Below are 18,499 nucleotides of genomic sequence, written 5' to 3'. Positions count from 1 at the left end.
AACGCTTTTCAGGCTCAATACTTGGCTCAAAAGATGCAGCCCTGATGTCTCTCATGATAGCAGGTGGTTAAGTAGAAATTCGCTGCTCGGCTGACCCAGCAGGAACAAACGTATGCCAAAAATGTACGTAGAATGAGATTTTCAGTGAATAGCAGCCAGGCACATTTTAGCAAGTTTTACTTGTATGTGGGGATGGAAATACTTTTTAGGCTCAGTACTGGGCTCAAAAGATGAAGCCCTGATGTCTCTCATGATAGTAGGTGGTTAAGTAGAAATTCGCTGCTCGGCTGACCCTGCAGGAGCAAACGTATGCTAAAAATGTTCGTAGAATGAGCTTTTCAGTGGAGAGCAGCCAGGCACATTTTAGCAAGTTTTACTTGTAAGTGGGGTTGGAAACGCTTTTCAGGCTCAGTACTGGGCTCAAAAGATGCAGTCCTGATGTCTCTCATGATAGGAGGTGGTTAAGTAGAAATTCGCTGCTCGGCTGACCCTGCAGGAGCAAACATATGCTAAAAATGTTCGTAGAATGAGATTTTCAATGAAGAGCAGCCAGGCACATTTTAGCAAGTTTTACTTGTAAGTGGGGTTGGAAATGCTTTTCAGGCTCAATACTGGGCTCAAAAGATGCAGCCCTGATGTCTCTCATGATAGCAGGTGGTTAAGTAGAAATTCGCTGCTCGGCTGACCCTGCAGGAGCAAACGTATGCTAAAAATGTTCGTAGAATGAGATTTTCAGTGAAGAGCAGCCAGGCACATTTTAGCCAGTTTTACTTGTAAGTGGGGTTGGAAACGCTTTTCAGGCTCAATACTGGGCTCAAAAGATGCAGCCCTGATGTCTCTCATGATAGCAGGTGGTTAAGTAGAAATTCGCTGCTCGGCTGATCCAGCAGGAGCAAACATATGCGAATAATGTACGTAGAATGAGCTTTTCAGTGAAGAGCAGCCAGGCACATTTTAGCAAGTTTTACTTGTAAGTGGGGTTGGAAACGCTTTTCAGGCTCAGTACTGGGCTCAAAAGATGCAGCCCTGATGTCTCTCATGATAGCAGGTGGTTAAGTAGAAATTCGCTGCTCGGCTGACCCTGCAGGAGCAAACGTATGCTAAAAATGTTCGTAGAATGAGATTTTCAGTGAAGAGCAGCCAGGCACATTTTAGCAAGTTTTACTTGTAAGTGGGGTTGGAAACGCTTTTCAGGCTCAATACTGGGCTCAAAACATGCAGCCCTGATGTCTCTCATGATAGCACGTGGTTAAGTAGAAATTCGCTGCTCGGCTGACCCTGCAGGAGCAAACGTATGCTAAAAATGTTCGTAGAATGAGCTTTTCAGTGAAGAGCAGCCAGGCAGATTTTAGCAAGTTTTACTTGTAGGGGGTTGGAAACGCTTTTCCATACTCAATAATAGGCTCAAAAGATGCAGCCCTGATGTCTCTCATGAGAGCAGGTGGTTAAGTAGAAATTCGCTGCTCGGCTGACCCTGCAGGAGCAAACGTATGCTAAAAATGTTCGTAGAATGAGATTTTCAGTGAAGAGCAGCCAGGCACATTTTAGCAAGTTTTACTTGTAAGTGGAGTTGGAAACGCTTTTCAGGCTCAGTACTGGGCTCAAAACATGCAGCCCCTGATGTCTCCCATGATAGCAGGTGGTTAAGTAGAAATTCGTTGCTCGGCTGACCCAGCAGGAGCAAACATATGCGAAAAATGTTCTAGAATGAGTTTTTCAGTGAAGAGCAGCCAGGCACATTTTAGCAAGTTTTACTTGTAAGTGGGGATGGAAATGCTTTTCAGGCTCAGTACTGGGCTCAAAAGATGCAGCCCTGATGTCTCTCATGATAGCAGGTGGTTAAGTAGAAATTTGCTGCTCGGCTGACCCTGCAGGAGCAAACGTATGCTAAAAATGTTCGTAGAATGAGATTTTCAGTAAGAGCAGCCTGGCACATTTTAGCAAGTTTTACTTGTAAGGGGGGTTGGAAATGCTTTTCAAGCTCAATACTGGGCTCAAAAGATGCAGCCCTGATGTCTCTCATGATAGCAGGTGGTTAAGTAGAAATTTGCTGCTCGGCTGATCCAGCAGGAGCAAACATAAGCGAAAAATGTACGTAGAATGAGCTTTTCAGTGAAGAGCAGCCAGGCACATTTTAGCAAGTTTTACTTGTAAGTGGGGTTGGAAACGCTTTTCCAATACTGGGCTCAAAAGATGCAGCCCTGATGTCTCTCAGGATAGCAGGTGGTTAAGTAGAAATTCGCTGCTCGGCTGACCCGGCAGGAACAAATGTATGCTAAAAATGTTCGTAGAATGAGATTTTCAGTGAAGAGCAGCCTGGCACATTTAGCAAGTTTTACTTGTAAGTGGGGTTGGAAATGCTTTTCAGGCTCAATACTGGGCTCAAAAGATGCAGCCCTGATGTCTCTCATGATAGCAGGTGGTTAAGTAGAAATTCGCTGCTCGGCTGATCCAGCAGGAGCAAACGTATGCTAAAAATGTTCGTAGAATGAGATTTTTAGTGAAGAGCAGCCTGGCACATTTAGCAAGTTTTACTTGTAAGTGGGGTTGGAAACGCTTTTCAGGCTCAATACTGGGCTCAAAACATGCAGTCCTGATGTCTCTCATGATAGGAGGTGGTAAAGTAGAAATTCGCTGCTCGGCTGACCCAGCAGGCACAAACGTATGCCAAAAATGTACGTAGAATGAGATTTTCAGTGAATAGCAGTCAGGCACATTTTAGCAAGTTTTACTTGTAAGTGGGGATGGAAACGCTTTTTAGGCTCAGTACTGGGCTCAAAAGATGCAGCCCTGATGTCTCTCATGATAGCAGGTGGTTAAGTAGAAATTCGCTGCTCGGCTGACCCTGCAGGAGCAAACGTATGCTAAAAATGTTCGTAGAATGAGCTTTTCAGTGAAGAGCAGCCAGGCACATTTTAGCAAGTTTTACTTGTAAGTGGGGTTGGAAACGCTTTTCAGGCTCAGTACTGGGCTCAAAAGATGCAGTCCTGATGTCTCTCATGATAGAAGGTGGTTAAGTAGAAATTCGCTGCTCGGCTGACCCTGCAGGAGCAAACGTATGCTAAAAATGTTCGTAGAATGAGATTTTCAGTGAATAGCAGCCAGGCACATTTTAGCAAGTTTTACTTTTAAGTGGGGATGGAAACGCTTTTTAGGCTCAGTACTGGGCTCAAAAGATGCAGCCCTGATGTCTCTCATGATAGCAGGTGGCTAAGTAGAAATTCGCTGCTCGGCTGATCCAGCAGGAGCAAACGTATGCTAAAAATGTTCGTAGAATGAGCTTTTCAGTGAAGAGCAGCCAGGCACATTTTAGCAAGTTTTACTTGTAAGTGGGGTTGGAATCGCTTTTCAGGCTCAGTACTGGGCTCAAAAGATGCAGTCCTGATGTCTCTCATGATAGGAGGTAGTTAAGTAGAAATTCGCTGCTCGGCTGACCCTGCAGGAGCAAACGTATGCTAAAAATGTTCGTAGAATGAGATTTTCAATGAAGAGCAGCCAGGCACATTTTAGCAAGTTTTACTTGTAAGTGGGGTTGGAAACGCTTTTCAGGCTCAATACTGGGCTCAAAAGATGCAGCCCTGATGTCTCTCATGATAGCAGGTGGTTAAGTAGAAATTCGCTGCTCGGCTGACCCTGCAGGAGCAAATGTATGCTAAAAATGTTCGCAGAATGAGATTTTCAGTGAAGAGCAGCCAGGCACATTTTAGCAAGTTTTACTTGTAAGTGGGGTTGGAAACGCTTTTCAGGCTCAATACTGGGCTCAAAAGATGCAGCCCTGATGTCTCTCATGATAGCAGGTGGTTAAGTAGAAATTTGCTGCTCGGCTGATGCAGCAGGAGCAAACATATGCGAAAAATGTACGTAGAATGAGCTTTTCAGTGAAGAGCAGCCAGGCACATTTTAGCAAGTTTTACTTGTAAGTGGGGTTGGAAACGCTTTTCAGGCTCAGTACTGGGCTCAAAAGATGCAGCCCTGATGTCTCTCATGATAGCACGTGGTTAAGTAGAAATTCGCTGCTCGGCTGACCCTGCAGGAGCAAACGTATGCTAAAAATGTCCGTAGAATGAGCTTTTCAGTGAAGAGCAGCCAGACACATTTTAGCAAGTTTTACTTGTAGGGGGTTGGAAACGCTTTTCCATAATCAATAATGGGCTCAAAAGATGCAGCCCTGATGTCTCTCATGATAGCAGGTGGTTAAGTAGAAATTCGCTGCTCGGCTGATCCAGCAGGAGCAAACATATGTGAAAAATGTACGTAGAATGAGCTTTTCAGTGAAGATCAGCCAGACACATTTTAGCAAGTTTTACTTGTAAGTGGGGTTGGAAACGCTTTTCAGGCTCAGTACTGGGCTCAAAAGATGCAGTCCTGATGTCTCTCATGATAGGAGGTGGTAAAGTAGAAATTCGCTGCTCGGCTGACCCTCCAGGAGCAAATGTATGCTAAAAATGTTCGTAGAATGAGATTTTCAGTGAAGAGCAGCCAGGCACATTTTTGCAAGTTTTACTTGTAAGTGGGGTTGGAAACGCTTTTCAGGCTCAGTACTGGGCTCAAAACATGCAGCCCTGATGTCTCTCATGATAGCAGGTGGTTAAGTAGAAATTCGCTGCTCGGCTGACCCTGCAGGAGCAAACGTATGCTAAAAATGTTCGTAGAATGAGATTTTCAGTGAAGAGCAGCCAGGCACATTGTAGCAAGTTTTACTTGTAAGTGGGGTTGGAAACGCTTTTCAGGCTCAATACTGGGCTCAAAACATGCAGCCCTGATGTCTCTCGTGATAGCAGGTGGTTAAGTAGAAATTCGCTGCTCGGCTGACCCTGCAGGAGCAAACGTATGCTAAAAATGTTCGTAGAATGAGATTTTCAGTGAAGAGCAGCCAGGCACATTTTAGCAAGTTTTACTTGTAAGTGGGGTTGGAAACGCTTTTCAGGCTCAATACTGGGCTCAAAAGATGCAGCCCTAATGTCTCTCATGATAGCAGGTGGTTAAGTAGAAATTCGCTGCTCGGCTGATCCAGCAGGAGCAAACATATGCGAAAAATGTACATAGAATGAGCTTTTCAGTGAAGAGCAGCCAGGCACATTTTAGCAAGTTTTACTTGTAAGTGGGGTTGGAAACGCTTTTCAGGCTCAGTACTGGGCTCAAAACATGCAGCCCTGATGTCTCTCATGATAGGAGGTGGTAAAGTAGAAATTCGCTGCTCGGCTGACCCTGCAGGAGCAAACGTATGCTAAAAATGTTCGTAGAATAAGATTTTCAGTGAAGAGCAGCCAGGCACATTTTAGCAAGTTTTACTTGTAAGTGGGGGTTGGAAACGCTTTTCAGGCTCAGTACTGGGCTCAAAAGATGCAGCCCTGATGTCTCTCATGATAGCAGGTGCTTAAGTAGAAATTCGCTGCTCGGCTGACCCGGCAGGAACAAATGTATGCCAAAAATGTACGTAGAATGAGATTTTCAGTGAATAGCAGCCAGGCACATTTTAGCAAGTTTTACTTGTAAGTGGGGATGGAAACGCTTTTCAGGCTCAGTACTGGGCTCAAAAGATGCAGCCCTGATGTCTCTCATGATAGCAGGTGGTTAAGTAGAAATTCGCTGCTCGGCTGACCCTGCAGGAGCAAACGTATGCTAAAAATGTTCGTAGAATGAGATTTTCAGTGAAGAGCAGCCAGGCACATTTTAGCAAGTTTTACTTGTATGTGGGGTTGGAAACGCTTTTCAGGCTCAGTACTGGGCTCAAAAGATGCAGCCTGATGTCTCTCATGATAGCAGGTGGTTTAGTAGAAATTCGCTGCTCGGCTGACCCTGCAGGAGCAAACGTATGCTAAAAATGTTCGTAGAATGAGATTTTCAGTGAAGAGCAGCCAGGCACATTTTAGCAAGTTTTACTTGTAAGTGGGGTTGGAAACGCTTTTCAGGCTCAATACTGGGCTCAAAATATGCAGCCCTGATGTCTCTTATGATAGCACGTGGTTAAGTAGAAATTCGCTGCTCGGCTGACCCTGCAGGAGCAAACGTATGCTAAAAATGTTTGTAGAATGAGCTTTTCAGTGAAGAGCAGCCAGGCACATTTTAGCAAGTTTTACTTGTAGGGGGTTGGAAACGCTTTTCCATACTCAATAATGGGCTTAAAAGATGCAGCCCTGATGTCTCTCATGATAGCAGGTGGTTAAGTAGAAATTCGCTGCTCGGCTGATCCAGCAGGAGCAAACATATGCGAAAAATGTACGTAGAATGAGCTTTTCAGTGAAGAGCAGCCAGGCACATTTTAGCAAGTTTTACTTGTAAGTGGGGTTGGAAACGCTTTTCAGGCTCAGTACTGGGCTCAAAAGATGCAGTCCTGATGTCTCTCATGATAGGAGGTGGTAAAGTAGAAATTCGCTGCTCGGCTGACCCTCCAGGAGCAAATGTATGCTAAAAATGTTCGTAGAATGAGATTTCCAGTGAAGAGCAGCCAGGCACATTTTAGCAAGTTTTACTTGTAAGTGGGGTTGGAAACGCTTTTCAGGCTCAGTACTGGGCTCAAAACATGCAGCCCTGATGTCTCTCATGATAGCAGGTGGTTAAGTAGAAATTCGCTGCTCGGCTGACCCTGCAGGAGCAAACGTATGCTAAAAATGTTCGTAGAATGAGATTTTCAGTGAAGAGCAGCCAGGCACATTGTAGCAAGTTTTACTTGTAAGTGGGGTTGGAAACGCTTTTCAGGCTCAATACTCGGCTCAAAACATGCAGCCCTGATGTCTCTCGTGATAGCAGGTGGTTAAGTAGAAATTCGCTGCTCGGCTGACCCTGCAGGAGCAAACATATGCTAAAAATGTTCGTAGAATGAGATTTTCAGTGAAGAGCAGCCAGGCACATTTTAGCAAGTTTTACTTGTAAGTGGGGTTGGAAACGCTTTTCAGGCTCAGTACTGGGCTCAAAACATGCAGCCCTGATGTCTCTCATGATAGGAGGTGGTAAAGTAGAAATTCGCTGCTCGGCTGACCCTGCAGGAGCAAACGTATGCTAAAAATGTTCGTAGAATGAGATTTTCAGTGAAGAGCAGCCAGGCACATTTTAGCAAGTTTTACTTGTAAGTGGGGGTTGGAAACGCTTTTCAGGCTCAGTACTGGGCTCAAAAGATGCAGCCCTGATGTCTCTCATGATAGCAGGTGCTTAAGTAGAAATTTGCTGCTCGGCTGACCCTGCAGGAGCAAACGTATGCTAAAAATGTTCGTAGAATGAGATTTTCAGTGAAGAGCAGCCAGGCACATTTTAGCAAGTTTTAAATGTAAGTGGGGTTGGAAACGCTTTTCAGGCTCAATACTGGGCTCAAAAGATGCAGCCCTGATGTCTCTCATGATAGCAGGTGGTTAAGTAGAAATTCGCTGCTCGGCTGACCCGGCAGGAACAAATGTATGCCAAAAATGTACGTAGAATGAGATTTTCAGTGAATAGCAGCCAGGCACATTTTAGCAAGTTTTACTTGTAAGTGGGGATGGAAACGCTTTTCAGGCTCAGTACTGGGCTCAAAAGATGCAGCCCTGATGTCTCTCATGATAGCAGGTGGTTAAGTAGAAATTCGCTGCTCGGCTGACCCTGCAGGAGCAAACGTATGCTAAAAATGTTCGTAGAATGAGATTTTCAGTGAAGAGCAGCCAGGCACATTTTAGCAAATTTTACTTGTATGTGGGGTTGGAAACGCTTTTCAGGCTCAGTACTGGGCTCAAAAGATGCAGCCCTGATGTCTCTCATGATAGCAGGTGGTTTAGTAGAAATTCGCTGCTCGGCTGACTCTGCAGGAGCAAACGTTTGCTAAAAATGTTCGTAGAATGAGATTTTCAGTGAAGAGCAGCCAGGCACATTTTAGCAAGTTTTACTTGTAAGTGGGGTTGGAAACGCTTTTCAGGCTCAATACTGGGCTCAAAACATGCAGCCCTGATGTCTCTTATGATAGCACGTGGTTAAGTAGAAATTCGCTGCTCGGCTGACCCTGCAGGAGCAAACGTATGCTAAAAATGTTTGTAGAATGAGCTTTTCAGTGAAGAGCAGCCAGGCACATTTTAGCAAGTTTTACTTGTAGGGGGTTGGAAACGCTTTTCCATACTCAATAATGGGCTTAAAAGATGCAGCCCTGATGTCTCTCATGATAGCAGGTGGTTAAGTAGAAATTCGCTGCTCGGCTGATCCAGCAGGAGCAAACATATGCGAAAAATGTACGTAGAATGAGCTTTTCAGTGAAGAGCAGCCAGGCACATTTTAGCAAGTTTTACTTGTAAGTGGGGTTGGAAACGCTTTTCAGGCTCAGTACTGGGCTCAAAACATGCAGTCCTGATGTCTCTCATGATAGGAGGTGGTAAAGTAGAAATTCGCTGCTCGGCTGACCCTCCAGGAGCAAATGTATGCTAAAAATGTTCGTAGAATGAGATTTTCAGTGAAGAGCAGCCAGGCACATTTTAGCAAGTTTTACTTGTAAGTGGGGTTGGAAACGCTTTTCAGGCTCAGTACTGGGCTCAAAACATGCAGCCCTGATGTCTCTCATGATAGCAGGTGGTTAAGTAGAAATTCGCTGCTCGGCTGACCCTGCAGGAGCAAACGTATGCTAAAAATGTTCGTAGAATGAGATTTTCAGTGAAGAGCAGCAAGGCACATTGTAGCAAGTTTTACTTGTAAGTGGGGTTGGAAACGCTTTTCAGGCTCAATACTGGGCTCAAAACATGCAGCCCTGATGTCTCTCGTGATAGCAGGCGGTTAAGTAGAAATTCGCTGCTCGGCTGACCCTGCAGGAGCAAACGTATGCTAAAAATGTTCGTAGAATGAGCTTTTCAGTGAAGAGCAGCCAGGCACATTTTAGCAAGTTTTACTTGTAGGGGGTTGGAAACGCTTTTCCATACTCAATAATGGGCTTAAAAGATGCAGCCCTGATGTCTCTCATGATAGCAGGTGGTTAAGTAGAAATTCGCTGCTCGGCTGATCCAGCAGGAGCAAACATATGCGAAAAATGTACGTAGAATGAGCTTTTCAGTGAAGAGCAGCCAGGCACATTTTAGCAAGTTTTACTTGTAAGTGGGGTTGGAAACGCTTTTCAGGCTCAGTACTGGGCTCAAAAGATGCAGTCCTGATGTCTCTCATGATAGGAGGTGGTAAAGTAGAAATTCGCTGCTCGGCTGACCCTCCAGGAGCAAATGTATGCTAAAAATGCTCGTAGAATGAGATTTTCAGTGAAGAGCAGCCAGGCACATTTTAGCAAGTTTTACTTGTAAGTGGGGTTGGAAACGCTTTTCAGGCTCAGTACTGGGCTCAAAACATGCAGCCCTGATGTCTCTCATGATAGCAGGTGGTTAAGTAGAAATTCGCTGCTCGGCTGACCCTGCAGGAGCAAACGTATGCTAAAAATGTTCGTAGAATGAGATTTTCAGTGAAGAGCAGCCAGGCACATTGTAGCAAGTTTTACTTGTAAGTGGGGTTGGAAACGCTTTTCAGGCTCAATACTCGGCTCAAAACATGCAGCCCTGATGTCTCTCGTGATAGCAGGTGGTTAAGTAGAAATTCGCTGCTCGGCTGACCCTGCAGGAGCAAACATATGCTAAAAATGTTCGTAGAATGAGATTTTCAGTGAAGAGCAGCCAGGCACATTTTAGCAAGTTTTACTTGTAAGTGGGGTTGGAAACGCTTTTCAGGCTCAATACTCGGCTCAAAACATGCAGCCCTGATGTCTCTCGTGATAGCAGGTGGTTAAGTAGAAATTCGCTGCTCGGCTGACCCTGCAGGAGCAAACGTATGCTAAAAATGTTCGTAGAATGAGATTTTCAGTGAAGAGCAGCCAGGCACATTTTAGCAAGTTTTACTTGTAAGTGGGGGTTGGAAACGCTTTTCAGGCTCAGTACTGGGCTCAAAAGATGCAGCCCTGATGTCTCTCATGATAGCAGGTGCTTCAGTAGAAATTCGCTGCTCGGCTGACCCTGCAGGAGCAAACGTATGCTAAAAATGTTCGTAGAATGAGATTTTCAGTGAAGAGCAGCCAGGCACATTTTAGCAAGTTTTAAATGTAAGTGGGGTTGGAAACGCTTTTCAGGCTCAATACTGGGCTCAAAAGATGCAGCCCTGATGTCTCTCATGATAGCAGGTTGTTAAGTAGAAATTCGCTGCTCGGCTGACCCGGCAGGAACAAATGTATGCCAAAAATGTACGTAGAATGAGATTTTCAGTGAATAGCAGCCAGGCACATTTTAGCAAGTTTTACTTGTAAGTGGGGATGGAAACGCTTTTCAGGCTCAGTACTGGGCTCAAAAGATGCAGCCCTGATGTCTCTCATGATAGCAGGTGGTTAAGTAGAAATTCGCTGCTCGGCTGACCCTGCAGGAGCAAACGTATGCTAAAAATGTTCGTAGAATGAGATTTTCAGTGAAGAGCAGCCAGGCACATTTTAGCAAGTTTTACTTGTATGTGGGGTTGGAAACGCTTTTCAGGCTCAGTACTGGGCTCAAAAGATGCAGCCCTGATGTCTCTCATGATAGCAGGTGGTTTAGTAGAAATTCGCTGCTCGGCTGACTCTGCAGGAGCAAACGTATGCTAAAAATGTTCGTAGAATGAGATTTTCAGTGAAGAGCAGCCAGGCACATTTTAGCAAGTTTTACTTGTAAGTGGGGTTGGAAATGCTTTTCAGGCTCAATACTGGGCTCAAAACATGCAGCCCTGATGTCTCTTATGATAGCACGTGGTTAAGTAGAAATTCGCTGCTCGGCTGACCCTGCAGGAGCAAACGTATGCTAAAAATGTTTGTAGAATGAGCTTTTCAGTGAAGAGCAGCCAGGCACATTTTAGCAAGTTTTACTTGTAGGGGGTTGGAAACGCTTTTCCATACTCAATAATGGGCTTAAAAGATGCAGCCCTGATGTCTCTCATGATAGCAGGTGGTTAAGTAGAAATTCGCTGCTCGGCTGATCCAGCAGGAGCAAACATATGCGAAAAATGTACGTAGAATGAGCTTTTCAGTGAAGAGCAGCCAGGCACATTTTAGCAAGTTTTACTTGTAAGTGGGGTTGGAAACGCTTTTCAGGCTCAGTACTGGGCTCAAAACATGCAGTCCTGATGTCTCTCATGATAGGAGGTGGTAAAGTAGAAATTCGCTGCTCGGCTGACCCTCCAGGAGCAAATGTATGCTAAAAATGTTCGTAGAATGAGATTTTCAGTGAAGAGCAGCCAGGCACATTTTAGCAGGTTTTACTTGTAAGTGGGGTTGGAAACGCTTTTCAGGCTCAGTACTGGGCTCAAAACATGCAGCCCTGATGTCTCTCATGATAGCAGGTGGTTAAGTAGAAATTCGCTGCTCGGCTGACCCTGCAGGAGCAAACGTATGCTAAAAATGTTCGTAGAATGAGATTTTCAGTGAAGAGCAGCCAGGCACATTGTAGCAAGTTTTACTTGTAAGTGGGGTTGGAAACGCTTTTCAGGCTCAATACTGGGCTCAAAACATGCAGCCCTGATGTCTCTCGTGATAGCAGGTGGTTAAGTAGAAATTCGCTGCTCGGCTGACCCTGCAGGAGCAAACGTATGCTAAAAATTTTCGTAGAATGAGATTTTCAGTGAAGAGCAGCCAGGCACATTTTAGCAAGTTTTACTTGTAAGTGGGGTTGGAAACGCTTTTCAGGCTCAATACTGGGCTCAAAAGATGCAGCCCTGATGTCTCTCATGATAGCAGGTGGTTAAGTAGAAATTCGCTGCTCGGCTGATCCAGCAGGAGCAAACATATGCGAAAAATGTACGTAGAATGAGCTTTTCAGTGAAGAGCAGCCAGGCACATTTTAGCAAGTTTTACTTGTAAGTGGGGTTGAAAACGCTTTTCAGGCTCAGTACTGGGCTCAAAACATGCAGCCCTGATGTCTCTCATGATAGGAGGTGGTAAAGTAGAAATTCGCTGCTCGGCTGACCCTGCAGGAGCAAACGTATGCTAAAAATGTTCGTAGAATGAGATTTTCAGTGAAGAGCAGCCAGGCACATTTTAGCAAGTTTTACTTGTAAGTGGGGTTGGAAACGCTTTTCAGGCTCAATACTGGGCTCAAAAGATGCAGCCCTAATGTCTCTCATGATAGCAGGTGGTTAAGTAGAAATTCGCTGCTCGGCTGATCCAGCAGGAGCAAACATATGCGAAAAATGTACATAGAATGAGCTTTTCAGTGAAGAGCAGCCAGGCACATTTTAGCAAGTTTTACTTGTAAGTGGGGTTGGAAACGCTTTTCAGGCTCAGTACTGGGCTCAAAACATGCAGCCCTGATGTCTCTCATGATAGGAGGTGGTAAAGTAGAAATTCGCTGCTCGGCTGACCCTGCAGGAGCAAACGTATGCTAAAAATGTTCGTAGAATAAGATTTTCAGTGAAGAGCAGCCAGGCACATTTTAGCAAGTTTTACTTGTAAGTGGGGGTTGGAAACGCTTTTCAGGCTCAGTACTGGGCTCAAAAGATGCAGCCCTGATGTCTCTCATGATAGCAGGTGCTTAAGTAGAAATTCGCTGCTCGGCTGACCCGGCAGGAGCAAATGTATGCCAAAAATGTACGTAGAATGAGATTTTCAGTGAATAGCAGCCAGGCACATTTTAGCAAGTTTTACTTGTAAGTGGGGATGGAAACGCTTTTCAGGCTCAGTACTGGGCTCAAAAGATGCAGCCCTGATGTCTCTCATGATAGCAGGTGGTTAAGTAGAAATTCGCTGCTCGGCTGACCCTGCAGGAGCAAACGTATGCTAAAAATGTTCGTAGAATGAGATTTTCAGTGAAGAGCAGCCAGGCACATTTTAGCAAGTTTTACTTGTATGTGGGGTTGGAAACGCTTTTCAGGCTCAGTACTGGGCTCAAAAGATGCAGCCCTGATGTCTCTCATGATAGCAGGTGGTTTAGTAGAAATTCGCTGCTCGGCTGACCCTGCAGGAGCAAACGTATGCTAAAAATGTTCGTAGAATGAGATTTTCAGTGAAGAGCAGCCAGGCACATTTTAGCAAGTTTTACTTGTAAGTGGGGTTGGAAACGCTTTTCAGGCTCAATACTGGGCTCAAAACATGCAGCCCTGATGTCTCTTATGATAGCACGTGGTTAAGTAGAAATTCACTGCTCGGCTGACCCTGCAGGAGCAAACGTATGCTAAAAATGTTTGTAGAATGAGCTTTTCAGTGAAGAGCAGCCAGGCACATTTTAGCAAGTTTTACTTGTAGGGGGTTGGAAACGCTTTTCCATACTCAATAATGGGCTTAAAAGATGCACCCCTGATGTCTCTCATGATAGCAGGTGGTTAAGTAGAAATTCGCTGCTCGGCTGATCCAGCAGGAGCAAACATATGCGAAAAATGTACGTAGAATGAGCTTTTCAGTGAAGAGCAGCCAGGCACATTTTAGCAAGTTTTACTTGTAAGTGGGGTTGGAAACGCTTTTCAGGCTCAGTACTGGGCTCAAAAGATGCAGTCCTGATGTCTCTCATGATAGGAGGTGGTAAAGTAGAAATTCGCTGCTCGGCTGACCCTCCAGGAGCAAATGTATGCTAAAAATGTTCAAAGAATGAGATTTTCAGTGAAGAGCAGCCAGGCACATTTTAGCAAGTTTTACTTGTAAGTGGGGTTGGAAACGCTTTTCAGGCTCAGTACTGGGCTCAAAACATGCAGCCCTGATGTCTCTCATGATAGCAGGTGGTTAAGTAGAAATTCGCTGCTCGGCTGACCCTGCAGGAGCAAACGTATGCTAAAAATGTTCGTAGAATGAGATTTTCAGTGAAGAGCAGCCAGGCACTTTGTAGCAAGTTTTACTTGTAAGTGGGGTTGGAAACGCTTCTCAGGCTCAATACTGGGCTCAAAACATGCAGCCCCGATGTCTCTCGTGATAGCAGGTGGTTAAGTAGAAATTCGCTGCTCGGCTGACCCTGCAGGAGCAAACGTATGCTAAAAATGTTCGTAGAATGAGATTTTCAGTGAAGAGCAGCCAGGCACATTTTAGCAAGTTTTACTTGTAAGTGGGGTTGGAAACGCTTTTCAGGCTCAATACTGGGCTCAAAAGATGCAGCCCTGATGTCTCTCATGATAGCAGGTGGTTAAGTAGAAATTCGCTGCTCGGCTGATCCAGCAGGAGCAAACATATGCGAAAAATGTACGTAGAATGAGCTTTTCAGTGAAGAGCAGCCAGGCACATTTTAGCAAGTTTTACTTGTAAGTGGGGTTGGAAACGCTTTTCAGGCTCAGTACTGGGCTCAAAACATGCAGCCCTGATGTCTCTCATGATAGGAGGTGGTAAAGTAGAAATTCGCTGCTCGGCTGACCCTGCAGGAGCAAACGTATGCTAAAAATGTTCGTAGAATGAGATTTTCAGTGAAGAGCAGCCAGGCACATTTTAGCAAGTTTTACTTGTAAGTGGGGGTTGGAAACGCTTTTCAGGCTCAGTACTGGGCTCAAAAGATGCAGCCCTGATGTCTCTCATGATAGCAGGTGCTTAAGTAGAAATTCGCTGCTCGGCTGACCCTGCAGGAGCAAACGTATGCTAAAAATGTTCGTAGAATGAGATTTTCAGTGAAGAGCAGCCAGGCACATTTTAGCAAGTTTTAAATGTAAGTGGGGTTGGAAACGCTTTTCAGGCTCAATACTGGGCTCAAAAGATGCAGCCCTGATGTCTCTCATGATAGCAGGTGGTTAAGTAGAAATTCGCTGCTCGGCTGACCCGGCAGGAACAAATGTATGCCAAAAATGTACGTAGAATGAGATTTTCAGTGAATAGCAGCCAGGCACATTTTAGCAAGTTTTACTTGTAAGTGGGGATGGAAACGCTTTTCAGGCTCAGTACTGGGCTCAAAAGATGCAGCCCTGATGTCTCTCATGATAGCAGGTGGTTAAGTAGAAATTCGCTGCTCGGCTGACCCTGCAGGAGCAAACGTATGCTAAAAATGTTCGTAGAATGAGATTTTCAGTGAAGAGCAGCCAGGCACATTTTAGCAAGTTTTACTTGTATGTGGGGTTGGAAACGCTTTTCAGGCTCAATACTGGGCTCAAAAGATGCAGCCCTGATGTCTCTCATGATAGCAGGTGGTTTAGTAGAAATTCGCTGCTCGGCTGACTCTGCAGGAGCAAACGTATGCTAAAAATGTTCGTAGATTGAGATTTTCAGTGAAGAGCAGCCAGGCACATTTTAGCAAGTTTTACTTGTAAGTGGGGTTGGAAACGCTTTTCAGGCTCAATACTGGGCTCAAAACATGCAGCCCTGATGTCTCTTATGATAGCACGTGGTTAAGTAGAAATTCGCTGCTCGGCTGACCCTGCAGGAGCAAACGTATGCTAAAAATGTTTGTAGAATGAGCTTTTCAGTGAAGAGCAGCCAGGCACATTTTAGCAAGTTTTACTTGTAGGGGGTTGGAAACGCTTTTCCATACTCAATAATGGGCTTAAAAGATGCAGCCCTGATGTCTCTCGTGATAGCAGGTGGTTAAGTAGAAATTCGCTGCTCGGCTGACCCTGCAGGAGCAAACGTATGCTAAAAATGTTCGTAGAATGAGATTTTCAGTGAAGAGCAGCCAGGCACATTTTAGCAAGTTTTACTTGTAAGTGGGGTTGGAAACGCTTTTCAGGCTCAATACTGGGCTCAAAAGATGCAGCCCTGATGTCTCTCATGATAGCAGGTGGTTAAGTAGAAATTCGCTGCTCGGCTGATCCAGCAGGAGCAAACATATGCGAAAAATGTACGTAGAATGAGCTTTTCAGTGAAGAGCAGCCAGGCACATTTTAGCAAGTTTTACTTGTAAGTGGGGTTGGAAACGCTTTTCAGGATCAGTACTGGGCTCAAAACATGCAGCCCTGATGTCTCTCATGATAGGAGGTGGTAAAGTAGAAATTCGCTGCTCGGCTGACCCTGCAGGAGCAAACGTATGCTAAAAAAGTTCGTAGAATGAGATTTTCAGTGAAGAGCAGCCAGGCACATTTTAGCAAGTTTTACTTGTAAGTGGGGGTTGGAAACGCTTTTCAGGCTCAGTACTGGGCTCAAAAGATGCAGCCCTGATGTCTCTCATGATAGCAGGTGCTTAAGTAGAAATTCGCTGCTCGGCTGACCCTGCAGGAGCAAACGTATGCTAAAAATGTTCGTAGAATGAGATTTTCAGTGAAGAGCAGCCAGGCACATTTTAGCAAGTTTTAAATGTAAGTGGGGTTGGAAACGCTTTTCAGGCTCAATACTGGGCTCAAAAGATGCAGCCCTGATGTCTCTCATGATAGCAGGTGGTTAAGTAGAAATTCGCTGCTCGGCTGACCCGGCAGGAACAAATGTATGCCAAAAATGTACGTAGAATGAGATTTTCAGTGAATAGCAGCCAGGCACATTTTAGCAAGTTTTACTTGTAAGTGGGGATGGAAACGCTTTTCAGGCTCAGTACTGGGCTCAAAAGATGCAGCCCTGATGTCTCTCATGATAGCAGGTGGTTAAGTAGAAATTCGCTGCTCGGCTGATCCTGCAGGAGCAAACGTATGCTAAAAATGTTCGTAGAATGAGATTTTCAGTGAAGAGCAGCCAGGCACATTTTAGCAAGTTTTACTTGTATGTGGGGTTGGAAACGCTTTTCAGGCTCAGTACTGGGCTCAAAAGATGCAGCCCTGATGTCTCTCATGATAGCAGGTGGTTTAGTAGAAATTCGCTGCTCGGCTGACTCTGCAGGAGCAAACGTATGCTAAAAATGTTCGTAGAATGAGATTTTCAGTGAAGAGCAGCCAGGCACATTTTAGCAAGTTTTACTTGTAAGTGGGGTTGGAAACGCTTTTCAGGCTCAATACTGGGCTCAAAACATGCAGCCCTGATGTCTCTTATGATAGCACGTGGTTAAGTAGAAATTCGCTGCTCGGCTGACCCTGCAGGAGCAAACGTATGCTAAAAATGTTTGTAGAATGAGCTTTTCAGTGAAGAGCAGCCAGGCACATTTTAGCAAGTTTTACTTGTAGGGGGTTGGAAACGCTTTTCCATACTCAATAATGGGCTTAAAAGATGCAGCCCTGATGTCTCTCATGATAGCAGGTGGTTAAGTAGAAATTTGCTGCTCGGCTGATCCAGCAGGAGCAAACATATGCGAAAAATGTACGTAGAATGAGCTTTTCAGTGAAGAGCAGCCAGGCACATTTTAGCAAGTTTTACTTGTAAGTGGGGTTGGAAACGCTTTTCAGGCTCAGTACTGGGCTCAAAACATGCAGTCCTGATGTCTCTCATGATAGGAGGTGGTAAAGTAGAAATTCGCTGCTCGGCTGACCCTCCAGGAGCAAATGTATGCTAAAAATGTTCGTAGAATGAGATTTTCAGTGAAGAGCAGCCAGGCACATTTTAGCAAGTTTTACTTGTAAGTGGGGTTGGAAACGCTTTTCAGGCTCAGTACTGGGCTCAAAACATGCAGCCCTGATGTCTCTCATGATAGCAGGTGGTTAAGTAGAAATTCGCTGCTCGGCTGACCCTGCAGGAGCAAACGTATGCTAAAAATGTTCGTAGAATGAGATTTTCAGTGAAGAGCAGCCAGGCACATTTTAGCAAGTTTTAAATGTAAGTGGGGTTGGAAACGCTTTTCAGGCTCAATACTGGGCTCAAAAGATGCAGCCCTGATGTCTCTCATGATAGCAGGTGGTTAAGTAGAAATTCGCTGCTCGGCTGACCCGGCAGGAACAAATGTATGCCAAAAATGTACGTAGAATGAGATTTTCAGTGAATAGCAGCCAGGCACATTTTAGCAAGTTTTACTTGTAAGTGGGGATGGAAACGCTTTTCAGGCTCAGTACTGGGCTCAAAAGATGCAGCCCTGATGTCTCTCATGATAGCAGGTGGTTAAGTAGAAATTCGCTGCTCGGCTGACCCTGCAGGAGCAAACGTATGCTAAAAATATTCGTAGAATGAGATTTTCAGTGAAGAGCAGCCAGGCACATTTTAGCAAGTTTTACTTGTATGTGGGGTTGGAAACGCTTTTCAGGCTCAGTACTGGGCTCAAAAGATGCAGCCCTGATGTCTCTCATGATAGCAGGTGGTTTAGTAGAAATTCGCTGCTCGGCTGACTCTGCAGGAGCAAACGTATGCTAAAAATGTTCGTAGAATGAGATTTTCAGTGAAGAGCAGCCAGGCACATTTTAGCAAGTTTTACTTGTAAGTGGGGTTGGAAACGCTTTTCAGGCTCAATACTGGGCTCAAAACATGCAGCCCTGATGTCTCTTATGATAGCACGTGGTTAAGTAGAAATTCGCTGCTCGGCTGACCCTGCAGGAGCAAACGTATGCTAAAAATGTTTGTAGAATGAGCTTTTCAGTGAAGAGCAGCCAGGCACATTTTAGCAAGTTTTACTTGTGGGGGGTTGGAAACGCTTTTCCATACTCAATAATGGGCTTAAAAGATGCAGCCCTGATGTCTCTCATGATAGCAGGTGGTTAAGTAGAAATTCGCTGCTCGGCTGACCCGGCAGGAACAAATGTATGCCAAAAATGTACGTAGAATGAGATTTTCAGTGAATAGCAGCCAGGCACATTTTAGCAAGTTTTACTTGTAAGTGGG

The sequence above is a fragment of the Lissotriton helveticus genome, chromosome 3_1, assembly GCF_964261635.1.
Source record: "Lissotriton helveticus chromosome 3_1, aLisHel1.1, whole genome shotgun sequence".
In the NCBI taxonomy this organism is placed as follows: domain Eukaryota; kingdom Metazoa; phylum Chordata; class Amphibia; order Caudata; family Salamandridae; genus Lissotriton; species Lissotriton helveticus.
The sequence above is the reverse complement of the archived record's forward strand: the minus strand, read 5'-3'. Positions refer to the sequence as shown.